We start from the raw sequence: 9,223 nt of genomic DNA, 5'->3' as shown, positions 1-9,223 counted from the left end.
AAATAATAAAAACTTCACTTCAAACAATAAAAAAACACGTCAGTGATAAGGGAATAAATTATTTAAAAAAGCTGCTGCAATTAAAATAATAATTATTTTTTTCTAGAAACAATCACAAAGTCTAGCATCGCATTGTCAGATACATTATACTTTTTAAAAATCAAATATCCTTATTCAAAAATTATACAGCTTTCATCAAGCACATGTAAATTATACTACTGCCATCTGTTATCCACATTTTGAACTCTTGCTAAAATCTTTGACTCATCTGTGGTCGTCGAACATGCTCGCCCTTTCAACAGAGGGATAGATATAATGTTACGACCAATCACATTCACGTTTGTTGGTCAATAGTAATTGACGAGTTGAAGATAGAATGTGTTAACAAATTGCCTTCCCTTGTCTATCGCTTCTAAAGTAGAGATACCTAGTGCAGGTTGCCCTCTAGTGGCTGTAAGTGAAAATACAAAAATAAATGTTTACTTGTCATTTAAGTTCATAAAAAGACCAAGCTATAAGAAGGAAACGGAACAGTTAGTGACCTTCAATTTAAATGCAGTTGTAATCTGTAAAATATTACAGTATTTTTACTGTCACTAAAGTTATAAAAGTAATATTCTATACAGCCAAATAACAACCTTTAACGTGTGTTATAAACTACAGTAAACTATAGCGTAGGAAAAATAAGAATGTTTTAGTAGAAAAACAAGATATTTTGTCAGATATTTTGTTAGTAAGGCACACGATAGAGAAAAGGAGCTTCGTACAATCTTATTAAATGGCGCTGTTTTTTGTATTATGGTCAAAAGTGATTTAACACGCAGTAAAGTTTTTACTAAAAATAAAAGAGAATAATAGCTTTTCAGTCATTAAATCTACCGATTTAATTACATGTCACTGTTATTGCAAAGTACACATAGTTTATAATTTAGAGGCAGTTAATGTTTATAGAGGACACTAGCATTACGATACTTGTCTTTACAACTTGTATTCAATCACAATATAAAATTGGTCCTAGACTGACTAATAATATTCAGGTCAGGTTAAAGTTATAAAAGTGTTTCATTCTGGGTAACTGATGGATGGCAGAATGGTGCTACAAGTTTTTATTCTTCGTCTTCTCTTAGACTTCAATATAATAGTCCTCGAAATTGTCCTATCTCTCTACATGATAATGAAAATTATTCCTTGGGGCTATACTTTCTTTTAACCAATGTTGATGCTGTCCTTCATCTAGAGCAGGCCCGACATGGCCAAGTGGATTAAAGCGGTTGACTCGTAATGCGAGGGTCGCGGGTTCGAATTCCTGTCACACCAAATATGCTCGCCATTTCAGCCGTAGAGGGCGTTATAATGTGACGATCAATTCCACTATTCGTTGGTAAAAGAGTAGCCCAAGAGTTGACAGTGGGTGGTGATGACTAGCTGCCTTCCTTCTAGTCTTACACTGCTAAATTAGGGATCGTTAGCGAAAATAGCCTTCGTGTAGCTTTGCGCGATATTAAAAAAACAAAGACACAAACAAATAAGCGGCCATTGTAATATTTTCACGTTTCTGACAATGGAGTACGGTATCAAGGCGTTAAGTGCTGCTGGTTTTGTTAGTATTAATATTGCCGATAGAGGGCAATTTCGTGACACACACTAATAAAAGAGATCGTGACAAGTAAAATTAATCAGCTCGTAAAAAGATAATATATAAGCCAATGATACATTTATATAGAAAATTTAAAGACGATTTTCATAAATGCTTTTATCTTCAACCGACTGCGGTGCAAAAAAGAAATAAGTAATAGGCATTGAGTTTGGAACCAATAATAAAGTTTACAAAATTTCTTTCGTTTAAATTAAATTTGGTTTCTAAATATGTACAGTGCTGAATAACATTTTTTGAAACATCAAAAAACGAACACAGGTATAAATAGTCTGCTTCGAAAACTAATATTCAAAATACTATGAACGGTTTAATCTTTTATAAAAATCAATGGATAAATGTTTAGATTCGCATTTGAAATTTGTCTTGGTCATGGTTTTTAGTGACTAATGGAACCCAAAGAAGAAAACTCTGCAGCTGTAATTTTAATGTTAATGAAAGGAGAACCAAACTTTTGTTTTGCAAGACGCCATCTTAACTCACTATGAAGTTACCCGTATTTTTAAAAAGGTTTTAGTTTGTTTTAAATTTCGCCCAAAACTACAACAGGGCTATCTGCGCTAGCCATCCCTAATTTTGCAGTGTAAGACTAAAGGGAAGGCAGCTAGTCATCACCACCCACCGCCAACTCTTGAGCTACTCTTTTACCAACGAATAGTGGGATTGACCGTCACGTTATAACGCCTCCACGGCTGAAAGGGCGAGCATGTTTGGTGCGACCGAGATTCGAACCTCCAACCCTCGGATTATGAATCGAACGCCTTAACACACTTGGCCATGCCGGGCCTCATTTCTGAAAGTTATGGCGGGCCCAGCCTTAGTGCTCTGGTTATATAACAAGATCGTCTCTTATCGAAACGTTAGTGATCTGGTTATGTTACAAGATAGTCCCTTATCGATACCTTAGTGGTATGGTTAAGTTATAAGATAGTCCCTTATCTGCCACTTTTAGTAATGATAATATTCAGGTTGATAGGCTGAATTGGTCAACATGCCATTCCAATCATTGCCAGCATAAATCATATTAGTCGTTGCAATAGAAATGTTCATGTGAGGAGCCAACAGGAACGAATAGTGGGATTGACTGTCACACACACAGCATGATTAATCACATTACTCAACCCCATTCCATCCAAATATTCACTTATTGTTAAATTTATTATTATCCAAGTAATTTACAAACATCGGGTCAAATATTGCAACGCTGATTCTTCGAAAGTGTATATTGAATTAATAATTTAATTATTTTCGTGTCTTAAGTTCACATAAAGTCAGTGCTTAGCTACGGTCCGTTGTGCAAAAACTGTATGAGATTAGTGTCACTCTCTCTGTACAAAGTACCAGTTCATCATGGTTTAATAAACTCCAGCAGTAGTAGTAACTTTCGAGCGATTTGTTGTACCTTAAGATTTAATTAAATGTTCATTTCTCAAGTTTGTTTATTTGTTTTTTGAATTTCGCGCAAAGCTACTCGAGGGCTATCTGCGCTTGCCGTCCATAATTTAGCACTGTAAGACTAGAGGGAAGACAGCTAGTCATCACCACCCACCGCCAACTCTTGAGCTACTCTTTTACCAACGAATAGTGGGGTTGACCGCACATCACGCCCCCCACGGCTGAAAGGGCGAGCATATTTCAAACCCGCGACCCTTATATTACGAGTCAAACGTCTTAACCCACCTGACCATGCCGGGCCCTCATTTTTTAAAGCTAGGACCTCATGATATGTTTATGAAATATATTATCTCACCGGTGTTTTTTTTTGTTGTGCTAATTTCTTGAATAAAATACTATGTGCTTACCAAATGCTAGTTGTCTTCTTTCTCTATTTCTGGTATACTATGTATATTAACTGGTTCTTTGGACTCTCTTTATGTTGACTGGTTCATGTCGACCAACCTATTTATCTCCATCAAATTTGGTTTAAATATCCTTTGTACTTTAATTGTACAGGTATATCTGACACTGTCCAGTGGTGGTAAAACTATCACTCACCTTATAGCTAAAACCATTGCCAATTACCACGAACAAATTCTTTTTACTGAAGTGCCCATTAATTTATTTTAGTTTTAATTGCACGTTTGCTCGTGTTCATAATTCATTCAGACATAACCTTAATCACTGGGCAGATCGAAATAATGCATCTAAACCTTTTCCTTTCTCAGATGGGCGTAGCAGTTCTGATCATAATTTTTCGGTATTCTCAATCAGTGCAATTTTTTGTTTTTATACACAAATCTATACAATGGGTTATTTATGATGTATTCTCTGTTTTATCGAACCTCTGCTGTTTGTGTTATTTATTCTCTTGTTTACTGATGTGCCACAGGCAGATCAGATCGAGTATTCATATAGAAGAAGTCACATTAAAGTCGGTTTAAAGTCACATTTCTATAAATATGACCATCAACTCCAAACTGTACTCTGTTTTTCTTATAATAATATATACTAAAACGTTTCAAAACTTGTTTTTCAACCTCATGTGTTTTTAAAACCGAAATATTGAAATTGAGATTTATAAACACTCTCTGTGGTGAACTTAACTTTAGCATAAATCTATAAGAAAAAACATACTCCAGTTGCTTCTTATTGTTTACTGATCATTGTATTGTTAAAATACGAAACTCCAGTTGCTTCTTGTTGTTTACTAATCATTTTTGTATTGTTAAAATACGAAACTCCAGTTGCTTCTTGTTGTTTACTGATCATTATATTATTAAAATACGAAACTCCAGTTGCTTCTTGTTGTTTACTAATCATTGTATTATTAAAATACGAAACTCCAGTTGCTTTTTATTGTTTACTGATCATTGTATTATTAAAATACGAAACTCCAGTTGCTTCTTGTTGTTTACTGATCATTGTATTATTAAAATACGAAACTCCAGTTGCTTCTTGTTGTTTACTGATCATTATATTGTTATAAAACAGCTACTCCAGTTGCTTCTTGTTGCTTACTGATCATTATATTGTTAGAAAACAGCTACTCCAGTTACTTCTTGTTGTTTGCTAATCATTATATTGTTATAAAACAGCTACTCCAGTTACTTCTTGTTGCTTACTGATCATTATATTGTTATAAAACAGCTACTCCAGTTGCTTCTTATTGCTTACTGATCATTATATTGTTATAAAACAGCTACTCCAGTTGCTTCTTGTTGTTTACTGATCATTATATTGTTATAAAACAGCTACTCCAGTTGCTTCTTGTTGTTTGCTAATCATTATATTGTTATAAAACAGCTACTCCAGTTACTTCTTGTTGCTTACTGATCATTATATTGTTAGAAAACAGCTACTCCAGTTACTTCTTGTTGTTTGCTAATCATTATATTGTTATAAAACAGCTACTCCAGTTGCTTCTTGTTGCTTACTGATCATTATATTGTTATAAAACAGCTACTCCAGTTGCTTCTTGTTGCTTACTGATCATTATATTGTTATAAAACAGCTACTCCAGTTGCTTCTTGTTGTTTACTGATCATTATATTGTCATAAAACAGCTACTCCAGTTACTTCTTGTTGTTTGCTAATCATTGCATTATTAGAAAACCGATAATTCAGTTTGTTTAGTTGTTAACTAATCACTATATTATTAGAAAATAGATACTTCAGTTACTTCTTGCGTTAATCAATCATTATGTTATTAAAGAACCGATACTTCAGTTGGTTTTTAGCTTTTAACTAATAATTGTATTGTTATAAAGTCGATACTTCAATTAGTTTTTGTGTTAAATAACCATTGTATTATTAGAAAATCGTTACTTTAGTTGTTTTTAAGCCGTTAACTAATCATTGTATTATTAGAAAATCGTTACTTCAGTTGTTTCTCGTTGTTAACTAATCATTGTATTATTAGAAAATGGATTCTTCGGTTAGTTTTTGTGTTAACTAATCATTGTATTATTGGAAAACGTTAGTGACTTCTTGTTGTTTACTGATCATTGTATTATTAGAAAACGTTAGTGACTTCTTGTTGTTTATTGATCATTGTATTATTAGAAAACGTTAGTGACTTCTTGTTGTTTATTAATCATTGTATTATTAGAAAACGTTAGTGACTTCTTGTTGTTTACTGATCATTGTATTATTAGAAAACGTTAGTGAATTCTTGTTGTTTATTGATCATTGTGTTATTAGAAAACTTCAGTTACTTCTTTTGTTTATTAATCATTCAAAGGTTAGATAATGATATATTTCTATTAGTTTGTGGCCCATTCTGCAGAAAGGTGAAATGTGGATCGAGGGGTCCAAGGTGATGTTCCGCAATGTACTGCTAATCACGCTCAACAATTAAGGTCTTGGTGCATGATAGAAGTCACAGTAAACTCAGCTTTGAGGATTAAGAGTAGCCGTGGAGGTGGCTGGTGCTGCTAACTGGTGGCTTTCCCTCTAGTCAGCAGTTCTACATTAAGAAAAGCTACGGATGTACCATAGATCCTTAACCACGTGCCGCATAGTGTGTCGTACCAGTAAACCTTAACATGATTACTTGTAACTAGGAATGGAGTTTAATACAACATCTGTAAGGTTATCAGGTGTAAAACCACACAAAGTATTCTTCAGTACAATAATAGAACTCACAGTAATAGCAACCGTATTAATGTTAATTGATAACCACATAGCAGATGTATCAGCATAGTATTTGATAAGAATTAAAGGTGTAGCAAGGCGTGTATTAGGTTGTATAATTCTTACATTATGTATCGAGTTGTGCAATTTCTACTTGTTCGTAAAATACGTTTGTAATAAGAATGCTCAGTTATCAAAAGAGTATTTCGACACATCTTTTACAGAGTAAATATTTTTTGAAGGTGTATTAATATGTAACTTTATAATAGTTGCACACAAAATTGGCGCTTTTACGACACCGTAATTAGCTTTCAAAGGCCTATTAATATGTCTTGTATAATAAAGTGGTGTTTTTGTAAGATCGTACAGAGTTATTAGATGATCATTAGGGCCATACGTTGTCTGTCCAGTGATTAACATGGCGGATTGTGATTCTAAGTCTCGTACCTTATTTCTGCCAAAAGAATACCGTGCTCTGAACTTTCGGACTAAGAGTGTGTTATAACAGTGACACTCAAATTACACACTACATTGTCTGACAAGAGAAGCCTAAAAGTTGGCGGTGGGTGGTGTTGATTGGATGCCTTTCTTTTAGTCTGTCATTTCAAAATTAGGGAGGGCTAGAGCAGTTGGCTTTAAGTAGTTTTGTGAAATATTCAACAAACAAAGGCCCATTATTGTGTAACATTAGATAGTTTGTATAACAAAACGATACTTTAATAACACCATGAATAGTTTTCTAGAGCCCACAACTGTGCAACATTAGATAGTTTGTATAACAAAACGATACTTTAATAACACCATGAATAGTTTTCTAAGGCCCACTGTCGTACAATACCACGTTTTATTGTTACTTTTGGGATATCCTCCCAATGCTATTCACTTGCTATCTGATTTTAGATGTTCGTAATTTTGAATTGATAAACCAGAGGAATGACAGCTACTAAACATCGCCAGTTCTTTAGTAGGATTTGATCCTCACTCTTTTAACACATCCACGGCCCAAATAACTTCATCTTTGATATTAATGAAACGCGGGCGATGGAGCGGAAATTCATGGTCCGACACCCTAGACCCGGCATGGCCAAGCGTGTTAAGGCGTGCGACTCGTAATCTGATTGTCGCAGGTTCGCATCCCCGTCGCGCCAAACATGCTCGCCCTCCAAGTCGTGGGGGCGTTATAATGTGACGGTTCAATCCCACTATTCGTTGGTAAAAGAGTACCCCAAGAGTTGACTGTGGGTGGTGAAGACTAGCTGCCTTCCCTCTAGTCTTACACTGCTAAATTAGAGACGGCTAGCACAGATAGCCTTCGAGTAGCTTTGTGCAAAATTCAAAAATAAACAAACAAACAAACAAACCGACACACTAACTACAGGGCAACGCTCAGGTCGCAGCAGTAAATGTTTTGTATCAGAAAATATCTCTTCCAAAGAGTTGGTTATATAGAAATTCCGTCGTGAAACATCACGTGCTTCGAATAACAATGAAGTTAAAAATAAACAAAAAAAAATCATTGATTTTTTTTAAACCAAAAATATTTTACATTTCAATTTAGGTTTTCAGCGTGAAAAGAATTTCTTAAATGAGATCGATCAGAAAATTCTGAAAGGTGTTACGTTTCTAATAGAAAAAAAAAGTTACACTTTTTAAAGTTAGTCACGCTTCAGGTCAATCGACTGTTCAAAATGGAAAATAATATAATACGTGAATAATTTTATTTATAATGCTGTGCCCAGCACGGCCACGTGGGTTAAGGCGTTTGATTCGTAATCTGAAGGTCGCGAGTTCGAATCCCGGTCGCACCAAACATGTTCCCCCTTTCAGCCGTGGGCGCGTTATAATGTGACGGTCAATCCCACTATTCGTTGGTAAAAGAGTAGCCCGAGAGTTGGCGGAGAATGGTGATGATTAGCTGCCTTCCCTCTAGTCTAACACTGCTAAATGAAGGACGGCTAGCGCAGATAGCCCTCGTGTAGCTTTGCGGGAAATTCAAAAACAACCAAAAACGCGAAATGATAATGCCGTAAATGAAGTAATGAGAATACTTTCGCGGGGGCGGATCCATGTTGTTGAGTTGATCATTTGCCTGGACTGTGATATTGGGTCGTGAGTCCACCCTTTCCTTTTCACATTAGTCAGATTTTATATCGTACCGAGTTCTTTGCTTTTAACTGACATTGTGTTATATGATTGAACGATGTCTCTTTCCTCCATTGTATCACTACTAACATTTTATAAATATAAGGAATTATTTGGGGAAAATAGCTAAATAAAATTATTTATAAAGTAAAAATAACTAAACGAGATGAAATTTAAATAAAAGTTTAATATGTCAGTTAAAAACTATTTACAGTCAAAGTAGAAATTCGAAGTAACAAAAGCAAAAACTAGAGGGAGCTAATTAGACTTCATTGTTTGTTTACAGTTAAGCACAAAGCTACATAACAGACTACCCGTGGTCTTCCTACTGCTGGTATCGAAACCCAGTTTCTAGCATTAAAATTCCGTAGATATAATGCGGTGTTACTGTAGAAACCTTCATTTAAACAAAAAAAAATCTAGGATGTTATTCGATCTCCAATATATATTGTAAATCGATTATTGAAATAACATTTGTTTTGATTTTTTCAATAAAAATCTTAACATCTGATCGTTAAGCTGTAGTTTCCATGCATCGGTCCTCCATGTTATGTGTGGTATAAAGTACAACACGTTTGATAAAAAGCAGATTTTGTTTTACTTGGAATGTTACCTCAAACTTACAAAATTATTTTTATGGTTAATATTGCTTGTTTAAACCTACAGTATTTTGTAACGTTACAAAGCACCATTGCTTCAACGTCGAATACGTATAGCATCTGTCTTAATGTCATTGAAATACGGACAGCATTTCTGAACGCCTGGTTCTATAATGTATTAATTTGCTCTCAATGACGTTCCCCGCTAGTACAGCGGTATGTCTTCGGATTTACAACGCTAAAATCAGGTGTTCGA

Source organism: Tachypleus tridentatus, chromosome 13 (genome assembly GCF_004210375.1).
Source record: "Tachypleus tridentatus isolate NWPU-2018 chromosome 13, ASM421037v1, whole genome shotgun sequence".
Lineage (NCBI taxonomy): Eukaryota > Metazoa > Arthropoda > Merostomata > Xiphosura > Limulidae > Tachypleus > Tachypleus tridentatus.
This window is presented reverse-complemented; position numbering follows the sequence as displayed.